General features: G+C 38.2%; 1 protein-coding gene across 11 annotated transcripts in view; it reads right to left on the bottom strand.

The window, feature by feature from the left end:
• PCCA (propionyl-CoA carboxylase subunit alpha) overlaps positions 1-13,115 on the bottom strand; it is a 409,555-nt gene that overhangs the window by 379,840 nt on the left and 16,600 nt on the right. The window lies entirely within an intron of this gene.

Raw genomic sequence — 13,115 nt, 5'->3', positions numbered from 1 at the left:
TCTCTTACCATGCACATGAATTTACAATGATCTTAAAATAAAAAGTTTAGGTAAAACTTTTAGAAATAAAAGATCTCCTAGAAGGTAGCTTTGAATATATTCAGTAATATGTTATATATAATTCATTTTTCTTCTTCATGCTCTTAAAGAACCCCTTTCTTTAAAAAATAAAAATAAAGAAAAAGTCAAGGGGGGAAAAAAGATATACCAATCTAAGCCACACTCTGACTGGTACAGTCTTTGTTTAATATAGAAATAAAATCCATTGCAAGAACTTCTGGATATATACTCAAAATACTGGAACCAGAATCTCAAAAGAGATATCTGCACACACGTGTTCACAGCATCATTATTCACAAAGCTAATAAGTAGAAGCGAACCAAATGTCCATCAATGGATGAACAGATAAATAAAATGTATACACACACACCAGAATGTTACTCATCGTTTTTGAAAGAATTGTCTCAAGTTATGACATGGGTGTCCTTGAGGACATCATGCTAAGTGAAATAAGTCAGCCACCAAACAACAATAATTAAATGAGGGACTAGAGTCTAGGCACATAAATAGTCATTGATTAATGGGCATAGAGTTTCAATTCTGGAAATACATTATCCAACAATGTGAGTATACATAACACTGTTAAACTGAGCACGTGATTATGGCAGAGATGGTAAATTTTATGTTGTGGTTTCTATCACAAATAAAAAAATGTTTAATGTTTTCAAATGAAATCTGGACGAATATGCCATATGCAGACTTGATTTTTAAGAACTTGATTTTTAAGAATAAAGAGTTATTCAAGTTGAAAGAATATGATCTCCAATGAAAGACTAAAACTCTTAGAAGAGATAAAAGGGTAAAATATTAATATACTGCTCTATCTGCTTGATTTAAATATGTTAAGCTTCATGATACAGGTAAGTATAAGCAAATATTGATTGCTTAAAATGACAATAAAATCTGTGAAGTTAAAATGCATGGAGTAAAATATCAAGTTCCTGAGAAATCTGTATGCAGGTCAAGAAGCAACAGTTAGAACTAGACATGGAACAACAGACTGGTTCCAAATCAGGAAAGGAGTACATCAAGGCTGCATATTGTCACCCTGCTTATTTAACTTATATGCAGAGTACGTCATGAGAAGTGCTGGACTGGATGAAGCATAAGCTGGAATCAAGATTGCTGGGAGAAATATCAATCACCTCAGATATGCAGATGACACCACCCTTATGGCAGAAAGCAAAGAACTAAAGAGACTCTTGATGAGAGTGAAAAAGTTGGCTTAAAACTCAACATTCAGAAAACTAAGATCATGGCATCTGATCCCATCACTTCATGGCAAATAGATGGGGAAACAATGGAAACAGTGACAGACTTTACTTTTTTGGGGCTCCAAAATCACTGTGGGTGGTGACTGCACCCATGAAATTAAAAGACGCTGCTCCTTGAAAGAAAAGCTATGACAAACCTAGACAGCATGCTAAAAAGCAAAGACATTACTTTGCCAACAAAGGTCCATCTAGTCAAAGCTATGGTTTTTCCAGTAGTCATGTATGGATGTGAGAGTTGTACCATAAAGAAAGCTGAATGCCGAAGAACTGATGCTTTTGAACTGTGGTGTTGGAGAAGACTCTTGAGAGTCCCTTGGACTACAAGGAGATCCAACCAGTCCATCCTAAAGGAAATCAGTCCTGAATATTCATTGGAAGGACTGATGCTGAAGCTGAAACTCCAAAACTTTGGCCACCTGACGCGAAGAAGTGACTCATTTGAAAAGACCTTGATGCTGGGAAAGATTGAAGGCGGGAAGAGAGACAACAGAAGATGAGATGGTTGGATGGAATCACAGTCTCGACGGACATGAGTTTGAGTAAGCTCTGGGAGTTGATGATGGACAGGAAAACCTGGCATGCTGCAGTCCATGGGATCACAAAGAGTCAGACACAACTGAGCGACTGAACTGAACTGAAAATGACAAAAAGCAGGAAGAGGTAAATGAAAAGACTGTTGTAAGATTCTTCAAAGTACTAACTTAAATAGCCTATACTAAGTCAAGGGTGTAAGCTGTCACTTCTAGAGTGATCACTAAAAGACTAATAAAAAGTTATCAGTAAAAAGAGAATAGAAAAACAGAGTAACACAAATATATCATGAGCATAAAGAAAGGCAAAAAAGTAGAAAAAAAATGGGACCAAAAACAGAATCAATAGCAAACCAATAGAAATAAACCTAATAAAGTCAATAGACTTAAATTCAATTATAATAGTAACTATGTTATATGTAAAAGGACTGTATAGTCCAATTCAAAGATTTCAAATTGGATGAAATACACTATACTATTTATAAGTTAAGTTTAAATATAAAAACATAGGTTGAAATAAAAAGTATGAAAAAAGCATGCAAACATTAGCTAAAATAAAGCTTGTATTGTCATATTAATATCTGATAAGTAGACTTTTTTAATTATGAAAGTGATTTTATTTAACTGATTATGAACAAAACCATACAAAAGAAATAGTCTAAAAATCACAGTTATAAACTATTCAGTAAAGGTGTTTTTAAAAGCTAAGTCATTCTCTTTTTGAGGATTCTAAAAGAACATAACAGAATACATGCAAAATATTATATTGCACATTATACAAAGAACTTTATAGAAATGGCTCTATTCTTTTTCCTTCACTTTTGCAAACACATCTTTCTATAACCCCATGGACTGCAGCCCGCCAGGCTCCTCTGTCCATGGATTCTCTAGGCAAGGATACTGGAGTGGGTTGCCATTTCCTTCTCCAGGGGATCTTCCTGATCCAGGGATCCAACTGGGGTCTCCTGTATTGCAGGCGGATTCTTTACCATTTGAGCCACCAGGGAAGCCCTTTCTATGGTTACAAATTTGATTTCCAATCATGATATAGATCAGCTAGAGGGAAAGCAAAGTATGTATATTTTCTTCTTTTTATTTCGAGATATGACAAGCAGACTTTAAGGCAAAAAAAAAAAATATCACTGAAGATAAAGACGGATACTCATGGTGATAAAAGTACAATTTGAATGAATATGTAATAAACTTAATTTGTATTCACCTATAGAAATCCTTTATAAAATAAATGTTTTATACGTATTTTATACCAACCATTGGCCGCCGGTCTGAAATTGATTTTTTAAATAACAACTTCATTGAATTCCAATTCATATACTATCCAATTTATCTATTTTAAAGGGTAAAAAGAGGGCTTTCCTGGTGGTCCAGTGTCCATGTTCCCAATGTAGGGGGCCAGGTTCAGTCCCTGGTTGGGCAACTAGAGCCCACAGAGAGCAACTAAGAGTTTACACGCTGCATCTAAGACCCTGGCACAGCCAAATGACTAAATTTTTTTTAAAAATAAAAATTTTTTAAAAAGGTAAAAATAAGTTTTTTAGTATGTTCACAGACTTGTGCAGTCACCACCACAATGAATTTCAGAACATTTCCATCATCTCCTAAAAAACCCCTGTACCCATTTACAGTCATGCACACACTCAGCTCCAATCTGGAGTCCTAGATATCTACTAAGCTATCCACTAGTCTATTTTCTGTGTATAGATTGCCTCCTATGGACATTTGCTATAAATCGAATCATATAATAGGTGGTGGTTTGAGATCCGGCTGTTTTATCAAATTACAGTATCGGGCTCAGAGTCCAGTTTTTGTGATCTCTATCAGATCTGGTGCAGCTCCTTTGGTGCGGCTGCTCGACTGACTCAGGAACTGAGATCACCCTCCCCACATACACCCAACACGTATGGAGAGAAGCAGAAAGGATCCATACAGGAGAAGAATGGGAGACACAGGACAGCTACTCGTTCAGAGCACCAGTCTGGGAGTTCAGCTAGGTGATGTTGCAGGGATCTTCTCTGCTGGCAGAGAATGCTCCTAGATTAGGACACTGTCTCCTTGGGAGTGGCTCCTTGGCTATTGTTCTTTACTGCCCTTGGCTAGACAGATCCTGGCCAGATCCACCCCAAGGAATGTGCTGTTTGTGTGTCCCTCTGCTTGTTCCCCATCCCTGTTCAACCTCTCATCTGCCTAGTGCCCCAACTCCCATCTTGTTTCAGATTCTTATTAAGCAAGCTCTTGCGGGGCTCGGGGGGGGGGGGGGATAGTCATGCTGTCAGAAGAGTAGGCAAACTAATTATCCTTTATAATGTTTACTATTTATTAATAAAATAGAATTCACACACACACACACTTTCAAAACACCAGAAAAAAAATTGGAGAACAGCTACAATCCAGGCTATATGGTAAGCCACAGCACTCAGAGAAGGCTTAGAACACCCATGGAATCCAGTTAAAACCTACTGTAATTTACTCCCTAAAACAATGGAGAAGACCCTAATGCTGGGTAGGATTGGGGGCAGGAGGAGAAGGGGACGACAGAGGATGAGATGGTTGGATGGCATCACCGACTCGATGGACATGGGTTTGGGTGGACTCCGGGAGTTGGTGATGGACAGAGAGGCCTGGCGTGCTGTGATTCATGGGGTCGCAAAGAGTTGGACACGACTGAGTGACTGAACTGAACTGAACTGAAAACAATCACACTGGGTCTTCTCTCAAAGCCTCTTTCTAAAAAGGAGAGGGGAAACTGAGAAACACCGTCCAATTCCAGTTCTGCAGCAGCCTCACATACATTCTACAATATTCATTTGGTGTTAAATCAAAAAAAAGCTTCTGCTACCCCACCTCGTCACTGGCTCTCCCTTCCTCTCACCTCCTGCTTAATCTTCTATGATGAAGCAGCAACAAATTTCAGCTCCCAGTGACAGCTTCCCCAGGAAAAACTATACCCATTACACTGAACAGCAAGACTCAAGTGATGCCAATTAGAAGGCAATTTAATTTGTGTTGTGTCCTTTTAATTTTTTTTTTCAGAAATGACCCTTAAGTCTATGAAAACATACACACCTTCTCTCATAATAAGAAAGATGAAAATTAAAATTATGTTGAGATGCCATTTCTCACCTATCGAACTGGTAAAATGCCAAAAGTTTAAAATGCATTGCTGTTGACGTTTTGGGAAAACAGGCACTCTCATAGATTACTGGTGGGGTTTAAAGGGTACAATGTCTCTGGAGGGTCTTTTAGCAATATTTACCAAATGCACTTACCTTTGGCCCAGAAATTCCACTTTTAGAAAATAAGTTCCACTGATACACCTGTGTATGTAACCTGATGTGTACAAATTTATACACACACACACACACACACAAAGTTTCCATTGCATCACTTTCTGTAATAGTGAAAGACTATAAACCCCAAGCATCCGGCAATAGGGAACAGGTTAAATAAACTATGGTACCTCTACCGTGAACTCTAGAATACTATGGAACTGTAAAGAGAAAGAAGATCTCTAGGTACTGATATATAGGAAGATCTCCAGGTTATATTGTCAAGTTAAAAAAAATAAACAAACACAGGTGACTTCACAGAAGATATCCAGGAATCCATCCTTCTACCTAACTACTACTGGACCAGCAGGAATTGTCTAAAGGTAAATGTTTTGGAACTCTGGAGTTCAAACACTTGCAACCTTTGCAGCAGAGCTTGACAAAGGGATGGGTAAACTTTGGCGTTTTAACCTCTTGCCTAGCAGTTACCATGCCTCAGCCCCTCAGCGGGCAGCCTTGGGTACAACAGTCCACATTCCAGGGGAGATCTTCATGACATTAGATTTGGCAATGATTTGTTGGATGTGATACCGAAAGTACAGGCAAAAACAACAAAAATAAATATAATAGGACTTCATCAAAATTAAGCTTTTGTACATCAGGCTTCTGGTAAAGAATATGCCTGCCAATGCAGGAGACCCAAGAGACAGGGGTTCGATCCCTGGGTTGGGAAGATCCACTGGGGGAGGAAATGGCAATCACTCCAGTACCCTTGCCTGGAAAATGCCATGGACAGTGATGGGTTACAGTCTGTGGGGTCGCAAAGAGTCAGACACGACTGAGTGCACGCACACACACACACACACACACACACACATCAAAGCACACTACTGAGAAAGTGAAAAGACAACCCACAGGATGGGAAAAATATCTACAAACTATATATCTGATACGAGGTTAATATCCAGAATATATAAAGTACTCTTGCACCTCAACAATACAAAGCGGCTAACCCAATTCAAAAAGGGAGAAAGAACTTGAATAAACATTTCTCCAGAGAAGACAAATTGGCCAAAAGGCACATGAAAAGGCACAGCATCAGTCTTTAGCAAATGCAAATCAACACCACAATGATATGCCACTTCACAAACATTAGGACAGCTATTATCAAAAGTAAACAGAAAATAGGTGTTGGATGTGGAGAAACTGGAACCCTCCTGTCTGGCTGGTCAGAATGTCAAATGGTACATTCGCTGTGAGAGAAACAGCCTGGCAGTTTCTCATAAAGGTAAACACACAGTTACCAAATGATCCATCATTCTCCTTCTGTGTTAAAATGGTAAATTTTATATTACTCACGTTTTATGGCAAGTAAAAAAAAAAGGTCTGAAAGGTATGCTACATTTTTGTAAGTCTAGGAGATTCATATTTGCTTACTGCATAAAGAAATACTGGAGCAATAAACATATATGAACTTGGGCAAACTCCAGGAGGTGGTGAGGGCCAGGGAGGCCTGGCGAGCTGCAGTCCATGGGGTCGCAAGGAGTCAGACATGACTTGGTGACTGAACAAAAAGAGGAGAATGGCAATTGGGTAGATGGGGACAGATGTGAGAAGGCTTTCTCAGTGTACACTATTCATATCATTTTATTTATTGACGTATAGTTCATTAACAACGTTGTGTTAGTTTCTGGTACTCAGCAAAGTGATTCAATTATACATTTATATATAAATTTTTCAGGTTCTTTTCCATTATAGGTTATTACAAGATACTAAATATAGTTCCCAGTCCTATACATAGTAGGACCTCACTGTTTATCTACTTTACATACGGTGCCATGTATCTGTCGATCCCAAGCTCCTAATTTCTCCCTCTCACCCCTTTTCCCCTTTGGTAACCTTAAGTTTGTTTTCTATGTCTGAGTCTGTTCCTGTTTTGGCAATAAGTTCATTTGTATCATTCTTTTTAGACTTCACATATAAGGGATATCATTTGATATTGGTCTTTCTCTGCCTGGCTTTACCTCACGTACTAGGATCATCTCTAGGTCCAACCATATGGCTGCAAATGGCATTATTTCAGTCTTTTTTATGGCTGGTTAATATTCCATTGTATATATGTACCACATCTTCTTTATCCATTCATCTGTCAATTAACATTTAGCTTGCTTCCACGTCTTGGCTATTTTACATAGTGAGTGCTGCTATGAACACTGGCAAGGATCTTCCTGAATTCGTGTTTTGGTCTTTTCTGGATATATGCTCAGGATTGGGATTGCTGGATCATATGGTAACTGTTTTTAGTTTTTTAAGGAAAATCCATGTTGTTCTTCATAGTGGCTATACACTATTCATATCATTTTTATTTTAAATCATGCAATGTATTACCTGTACAAAATGAATATATTTTTCAAACAATAAGCAAAAGTTATTCAGATATATTCTTTCCTGCCCCTCAATGAAAATGAAAGCAGTCACATGACTTTTTCTGACCATGCTTACATAATTAAAGGTCCTGTAGTTACTTTAATTATGTATATTGTCACTCTGCTTATTTGACTTATATGCAGAGTACATCATGAGAAACGCTAGGCTGGAGGAAGCACAAGCTGCAATCAAGATTGGCGGGAAAAATACCAATAACCTCAGATATGCAGACAACACCACCCTTATGGTAGAAAGTGAAGAAGAACTAAAGACCCTCTTGATAAAAGTGAAAGAGGAGAGTGAAAAAGTTGGCTTAAAACTCAACATTCAGAAAACTAAGATCATTGCATCTGGTGCCATCACTTCATGGGAAATAGATGGGGAAACAGTGGAAACAGTGGCTGACTTTATCTTTCTGGGCTCCAACATCACTGCAGATGGTGATTGCAGCCATGAAATTAAAAGACGCTTACTCCTTGGAAGGAAAGTTATGACCAACCTAGACAGCATATTAAAAAGCAGAGACATCACTTTGTCAACAAAGGTCCATCTAGTCAAGGCTATGGTTTTTCCAGTGGTCATGTATGGATGTGAGAGTTGGGACTATAAAGAGAGCTGAGCGCTGAAGAATTGATGCTTTTGAACTGTGGTGTTGGAGAAGACTCTTGAGAGTCCCTTGGACTGCAAGGAGATCCAACCAGTCCATCCTAAAGGAGATCAGTCCTGGGTGTTCATTGGAAAGACTGATGTTGAAGCTGAAACTCCAAGACTTTGGCCACCTGATGCGAAGAGCTGACTCACTGGAAAAGATTGAGGGCAAGAGGAGAAGGGGACGACAGAAGATGAGAGGGTTGGATGGCATCACCAGCTCAGTGGACATGGGTTTGGGTAAACTCCAGGAGCTGGTGATAGACAGGGAGGCCTGGCGTGCTGTAGTTCATGGGGTTGCAAAGAGTCAGACATGACTGAGTGACTGGACTGAACTGAACTGAACTGAGTTACTTTAAATCACAGTCTCAATTCCATTTCAAATAAAATGCTTATCCTATAAAATGATGAGAGCTTCAAAGTTAATACAACGTGACGTCTTATCTCACAGACAACCTCTGCGGTGTGTATATGCTTTCGATGACGGAGGAGAGCACGGCCCCCTTTCCCCTCTGCAGGTGTCCACCCCTCCTCTCTGGGATTTCACTAACCTTCTTGTCGGACCTCCCTCCTCAACTCCACCTCGAGGAGAGAGAAATGTTATTTTACCAGTAGTCACGAGACGGTCTCACACTTTCTGTGCTCATAGGTATTTAAAGCTCTTCCCCTTTGGGGGCTCTTCATGGGTCCTGAGAAGGTACCACCCACAGATCACTGTGGGATTTTCACCAGCAATTCCCTTGACCTGAAGGGAGGGACTCTATTGCAAGTCGTCTATTCACTTCTACCCACTGGAACTGTGATGGGGCTCTGCCAACTTTCCCTCAATAAGCCTTTCACCCTTTTCATGGCCATTAGGTCAGATTACGCCATGACCCCAGTCAGGCTCTTGCCACATCTCATTCATGGGAAATACTCATGCATGGATTGCCTAACAAACTCTGGAAGAAAAGGCTGATCACAGTCTACTAGGAGCTCACTTTGCTCGACTTCTAAGCAGCAAGCCAGCTTCGGCCTCCATCTCCAGCTTTCCTTAAAAAGAGGCACCCATCAGTGCGCTTGCTGTGACCTGATAACTTCAGAGGACACACAGGAAGCTTTCCAAGTGGCGTCTCTCTTCTGACTTGAGGTGAGGGAGCTATCACATGCCTGTTTGTCTTCGTTGAGAAGGAAGCAGGGTCCACACTCACCAACAGCTCTCTCCAAAGAAATCCTTTCAAAACTTCCTCTCCCTTATACTGGAGAAAACGCAACACCTTGGACAAATTATCAAAATTAATACAACCAATGAGAGCCAGATAGAGACACACTCTAGATGTGATAACTCTAAGGAAAAAAATGTATCATTAGTGTGGTATTTTGACTAGGGATCACAAACTGGATAGAATCATGAGAGAACAGTAAAACTCAAAATGAGAACTGTTCTCTTAAATTAAAAAAAAAATTTTTACAGTATTCTTCAAAACTGTCATTATTATAAAAGACAAAGAAAGGCTTGGGAACTGTTCCAGATGAAGGAGACTAAACGAACAATTAAATGCAATACGTCGACTGCAACCTCTAGTGGAGGAAAAAACAAGTGCTGTCAAGGACATTATGAAGTCAGTTGACAAACTGGATAGTGAATTGCAGATTATTTTAAAGTACTGCTAATGTTAAAAGTCTTCCTGAGGTTAACAACTGTACTGGTGTCATGTAAGAGCATGTCCTTTTCTTCAGGAAATATTCAGTGAAGTATCTGGAAACAAAGGGGCATAATACCTGCAGCTTATTCTTAAATAATTTAGAAAAAATAGAGAAGGATGATAAATCTCTCTTTAACAAAAAAGTAATATAATATGTATACAGTAACTGAATCTGGACAAAAGGTAAACAGGTGATTTTTTTTGTACAATTCCTGAAAGTTTTCAATAAGTTCGAAAGTATTTCCAAATAAAAAGCTTTTTATTAAAAAAACAAACTGCTCTCTTCTAATTCTCATTGCTAACCCTGTGAAAAGTAAAGGGATCACGAGTTAGAGATCTGATTTTTAACAAATCTCTCTTTGTAATCATTTTAATGTAAAAAAACAGCATACAAATAGCATTACTATGAAAACTCGGTTTGAAAAATAATTACACAAATGAACACCTGTGCACCTAGAACATATCTTATCAAACGGAACACTGTCAATATTTTAGGCGCTCCCTCACCCACATGTGGTCATCCCAGGTGGCTCAGTGGTAAAGAGTCTGCCTGCCACTGCAGGAACCACAGGAGACGTGGGTTCGATCCCTGGGTCGGACATAACTGAGCACACACCCACGCGTGCCTTTTCCCAGCCACACCTCTAGCAGTCCACTCCACGGGATCACTATCCTGAACTTTGTGATGCTTGTTCTTTTCCTCATGCTTTTTTATCACAAACATATGTAGGGTTTTACAATGTATAATTTAAATGTGCCTCTTTTACATTTTAAGCAAATAGCATGTACTGTGGTATGAATTTTGTGTCCTCCCCCTCAAATTCTTATGTTGAAACCTAGCCCCCAAGGTGATGGCATTGCGAGGCAGGGCCTCTGGGAGGTGATTAGGTCCTAAGTGTGGGACCCTCACGAACAGGATCACTGATCTTATGAAAGAGACCCCCAGAGCTCCCCAGACCCCCTGCCATATGAGGCTGTAAGTCTGCAACCAGAAGCTGGTTCTTACCAACCATGCTGGCCACCCTAATCTTGGACTTCCAGCCTCCAGAACTGTGAGCAGTAAATTTCTGCTGTTTATAGCCACTCTGTCTACAGTATTTTGTTATGGCGGCCTGAATGGACTAAGACAGAATGATATAATATTTAGTTTTCTATGACTTGCTTTTTTTACTCAGCACCAAATTTCTGAGATTCATTTACACTAATGAGTACAGCTAAGGTTCATTAATGTTCATTACTATAAGATAGATCAATGTATGACTATACCATAGTCTCTGCATCCAACTTACCAATGATGAACGTGGTGTTGTTTCTATGTTTTAGTCATTCTTAAATAATATTGCTGTCCCAATTGGACTGTACGTGGACCATATTTTTAAATAACCATCTTTGCTATCACTGCTTTGCAGTGCACTTACTGTCCATGTATCTGTGGGGTCTGATTCTGGATTCTGTTGCTCTCATCTATTTCTCTATTCCTGTGTCAGTTCAACACTATACTGTTTCAATTACTATACCTTTAGGGTAAATTCTAAGACACTGTAGTAACCTTACTATTTTTCCTTAGGAAGGTTTTGGTTATTCTTGGATCTTTGCTCCTTCATATCAATTACAGATTTAGCATCTCAAATTCAAAGCAAAACTCTGTTGGGGAACTGGAATTTCAGTGACTCTTTGGGCAGAGTTAGCGTTCTCACACAATATTGAATCTTGCTTATCCACATAAAATAGCTCTACACTTATTTAGATCTCTTGAATAAACTATTCATTTTTCTACAGTAGTTCATAGTTTTTGGTGTTATAATAAATGGAATTTTAAAAAATTATATTTCTAATAGATTTTTTTCCTAGTGTTTGACAGTAATTGACTTTTTATTAGTGCTGGAGTATCCAGTGACCTCGCTCAACATTCTTATTTATTCTAATAATTCAACTGCTGATTATTTAGCTTTTCTATATTGACAATCATATCATTTCTAAAAACGCTGGCTTCTTTTTTGCAAATGTTATACTTTCTTTTTCTTCTCACATTACTTGAGAATAACCCTCAATACAAAATTTGAATGGAAGTGATGATTTGGGATATATTTGTCTTATTGCTAATACAAAAGAAATGTTAACATTTCACAATTAAGTATATTTGCTGTCGGTTTTTGGAGATGGGCTTTATTGGGCTATGGGAGTTCCTTCATATTACTAGCTTGTTAAGAGTGTTCTCTTTTTATTTTTCTGCAATTAAGATGATCATCTTAATAATAAAGGGTTTCATCCTTTATTCTCCTAATCTAGTAAGTTATATATATTAACTGTAACAAAATGGATTTTTGAATGTCAAACTAACTTGCATTTCTGGGATGAGTCCAATTTGGTCATAACATATTTGTCATTTTTATTCATCACTGGATTCAATTTGCTAAGATCTTTTCTAGGATTTATAAATGAGATGCGCCTATAAGTTTCTTCTCTTGTACTATCTTTGTTAGCTTTTGGTGCTGCTTTAAGTCAATCTCTTTCATAAAGAATAATGAAAATTTCATAAAGAAACAGTACTGAGAATGACAATAAACAGGATCCTTGATATTAAAATAATTACTCTCTTATATTAGAATAACAATTACCATCGTCCTACCCCCCTTTTATTATTCCCTCTTATTTATAAAGAATAATATAAAAGAATAATGAGGTATACTATGTCACATCTTTTTCTTCAAGTTTTCATACTCTGTAGAATTTGAGCAAGTACAGGAAAAAATGTAAATAATGATAGATAGAATTAAATACTTAAGTTCTAATTCCTAATCAAACTATCTACCTAAAACAGTTTGCCTACTAATAAGGAGTAAAAACTGTACTTTGGAAATAAATGGTGCTCTATTATTTTCCACTGAATTCTTTAGGACTGTTTCTTAGTACCATGTCATGCCAAGAGTTAATATGTTATTCCATTTAGGAAGATATGTCAATGAATAGCATGAAAAATAATTTTAAGAAATACTGATAGAAAAAAAATAAAGGCCTACATATCTTGCTGCTTCCTTGAAAAGTTTAACTGCAGCTGCTGAAAGCATTCATGTACTAGCTCCATAGTACACGAGAGGAAAGCTGGACTTGAAGTGAAAGTTGGACTTGAAAGTTGTATTTGTTAAGTTAAAACAAGACTGTTGACTCAGTTCTCAACGGGGAAGGTAATGTCCTTGGCCCAGCAGT

Source organism: Giraffa tippelskirchi, chromosome 12 (genome assembly GCF_054371585.1).
Source record: "Giraffa tippelskirchi isolate mGirTip1 chromosome 12, T2T-mGirTip1v1.2.pri, whole genome shotgun sequence".
In the NCBI taxonomy this organism is placed as follows: Eukaryota; Metazoa; Chordata; class Mammalia; order Artiodactyla; family Giraffidae; genus Giraffa; species Giraffa tippelskirchi.
The sequence above is the reverse complement of the archived record's forward strand: the minus strand, read 5'-3'. Positions and strand labels throughout refer to the sequence as shown.